The sequence below is a fragment of the Otolemur garnettii genome, unplaced genomic scaffold (genome assembly GCF_000181295.1).
Source record: "Otolemur garnettii isolate 467f Iridium unplaced genomic scaffold, OtoGar3 scaffold00107, whole genome shotgun sequence".
NCBI classification, from domain to species: domain Eukaryota; kingdom Metazoa; phylum Chordata; class Mammalia; order Primates; family Galagidae; genus Otolemur; species Otolemur garnettii.
Genome location: NW_003852502.1, coordinates 4,836,182 through 4,839,629, shown reverse-complemented (window position 1 = coordinate 4,839,629; position 3,448 = coordinate 4,836,182).

Sequence of the window (3,448 nt, the reverse complement as noted above, 5' to 3'; positions counted from 1 at the left end):
TGTATATTCAAATACCAAATAAATTCCTCAATGCTTTAAAGAGATGAAAAAGAAAGCATTCATATAATTTTTCAATAAAGATCTTTCCCTTGAGGATCTGGTTTTAGTAGTCTAGATTATATGGTAATTGGCTTCAGATACGGCTTACAGTTCCCCTCTCTCTAACTGAATAAAGTCACAAAAGAGTCTGATTACTTGTTTAGATATTGATGGCTGAGCATAAAGGTAAAGTTTAATTTTCTGATGTTTACTATGTTTATACTTATTAAATTAAATTTATTTAATTAAATAAATTTAAGAAATAGCAACTTATTTATTGACTCTAAGCAAAGTCTCATAAATTGGTCAGTGTCTGAAAAAAAATACCTTCTCAAGTTTTTTGGAACGGGAACTTCATTTTGTCAATTCAATAAGTAGTGCATCTTCATGCTAATAAAACTTAGAATTATCTATAAAAGAGAAAGTAAAAATAGTTTTAATGGGTTCCAATATTATAGCATATTTAATTGGTACAATTCTGTAAGATAGCCAGGATTAACCTTTTTTAAGATAAGAAACTGAGTCTGAATAAACTTAAACTATTTCCCTTAGGTCACAGAATTTGTTAGGGGCAAAATGCAGAACACAAATCATTGGAATGTTAATTCTTTAAAGGCATGTACCCCATCTTGCCCACACAGGTGTCTTCAGTGGGTTACATACAAAGGTCTTCATAAATATTTGTTGGCCATTCTAATCTTTCTTCTTCCAAGCCCGGGGCTACTTTGAGTATGAGACTATGTCAATCCATTTACTTAAAACAGGAATAAATCATCCTCAGTCACCAGAATAGCTACCCATCCACTCTATCAAGATATGGAAGAATTATAAAATCAGCTGATACATGATGTGAAGTATATTTTATCTAGGTCAATAAAAGGCAAAGGATTTATATATTCCCTACAGTATCCATCATAGACAGCAGTAAAACAACAGGAGAATTTTATTGTATGTACTATTTTTTATTATGTAAAAAACTGTATTTTTTTTTGTCCATCACCATAAGTTTCGTTATTTCATGCCAATAAAAATAAATACATATCACAGTTATCCTCCATATCAGTTGTATTTAAGGCCTGTCTTTTTGAGGATTCATCTCTTAATACTGTTTCATATAAATTTTCCCTTGTAAAAGTAGAGAGAATAGCCATCGCCAGACTTGCTTTATCTGTTTCAACTTTCTCTTAAAATATGTTGAATTAAATCTCATACTTCGTGTCATTGTATCAAATGCTTTATTAGATTCAAGAGACATCCTGATGATTAGTTGCTTAGAAGAACTGATCAGAACTGATGTTGGAGCAGATAAAGGAAAATTGCTTAGAGTGGTTCTAAGTCACTTTTTTCTGACTCTTTTATGATCATCTTTTTCTGAAGGTAAATTCTCTTCTAGTCAAGAGAAGACAGATTTACGTTGTAGAATCCACCCCTAAATCTCAGCAGATCAGAAATTTCTTCTTTTAGCAGTCGATGGATTTTTGGTGTTAGATTGTACATACAATTACACAGGGAAAGTCTAAAAGGCATAAAAATATACACACGTGTGAGAGATGTGTACAGCAGAAGTCTCACTAGTTAAGTATAAAACATCCTTATACAGTATTTTGTATCGGGATTATAGCTGAATGCTGAACATACAGCAGCTTTTGCACCAGGTAAACAGCAAAAGGAAGATGCTATCATGAGAGGGAGCAAGACCCCAGCTCTAACTTAGGTCTCTATCGGGACAGAAGAGAGACCCAATCTCTTCTATATGCACTGTAGGGAATCCAACATGCAAATACTTTTAGTGTTTGTGTAGAGCATTTGGACCTATTTTAGCAATTAATTTGTTTCTAAAGTTTTATTTAGACAGTGCCCTCACACATCTGAAATCTGAACAAATCTAAGAACAAATTTATTAACTTTGGCTCAACAATATGATTGTTCTGGAATCAGCTCTTACATAGATGATTCCTGACGAGAGGATGTCTTTTTTAGGACTGTGGGTCTGCTGGTACTTTTAGCTGCAGGGAGCAAGAAGGTAATAAAAATGGCATCACAGGAGGAATATCACCTCCGTGTGTCTATTTTTCTCTGCAGGGATACTTACTGCTATGGACTGAATTCTTGTGTCTCCCACCCCCAGATTTTTACATTGAGACCCCAATCTCCAGTGTGATCTGGTCTAGGAAGAGTGTTCCTCCAGAGGTGGTTAAGGCACGAGGTGGGAGCCTCACAGTGAAGCTAGTGCTCTTATAAGGGACTCCAGTGAGCTCCCGTCTCCCTCCTGCCACCTGAGAACCAGAAACAGTCCCTTGTGAGACACCAAGTATGCCACAACTTTCTTTCTTTCTTCTTTTTATTAAATCATAACTGTGATGCATAATGACATTGAAGCCTTTATGGGGTTCAGCGTACTGATTTGATATACAATGTGAAATGCTTACATTGAACTGATTAACACATCTATCAGCTCACTTATTTGTTGTGGTAAGACAATTATACTCTTGATAGTTTTGAAATGTACCATTGCATTATGCACATAGGGTGAGGTCCCCCAATACCTTCTCTCCTCCCTGCATCCCCTCCCTGCCTCCCCCCTCCCTGCCCCACTCTCTCCTCTTCCCTTCTACTTTCTGGACTATAGTTATGCTTTATCATTCCTATGAATGTGTAGGTGATTATATGTTGATTTCATAGTAATATTGGGTACAGCGGATACTTTTCTCCCCATTCTTGAGATACTTTGCTAAGAAGAATATGTTCCAGCTCCATCTAGGTAGACATGAAAGATGTGATGTCTCTATCTTTTTATGGCTGCCTAATATTCCATGGTGTACATATATAACAATTTGTTAATCCATTCATAGCTCAGTGGGTGCTTGGGCTATTTCCATGTCTTGGCAGTTATGAATTGGGCTTCAATAAACATTATGGTGCAAATATCTTTGTTATAAAGTGATTTTTGGTCTTCTGGATATATACCTAGAAGAGGAATTGCAGAATCGAATGGTACATCTACTTTTAGTTCCTTGAGTATTCTCCAAGCTTCTTTCCAAAAAGGTCGTATTAGCTTGCGTTCCCACCAGCAGTGTAGAAGCGTTCCCTTCTCTCTGCATCCATGCCAACATCTGTAGTTTTGGGATTTTGTGACATGGGCTAATCTTACTGGAGTTAGATGATATCTCAAAGTGGTTTTGATTTGCATTTCTCTGATGATTAAGGATGATGAGAATTTTTTCATGTGTTTGTAGGCCATGCATCTGTCTTCATCAGAGAAGTTTCTGTTCAAGTCTCTTGCCCACATAAAAATGGGGCTATTTGTTATTTTCTTATTGATTAGTTTGGGTTCTCTGTGGATTCTAGTTATTAGAGCTTTGTTGGAAGCATAACCTGCAAAAATCTTCTCCCATTCTGAAGGTTGTCT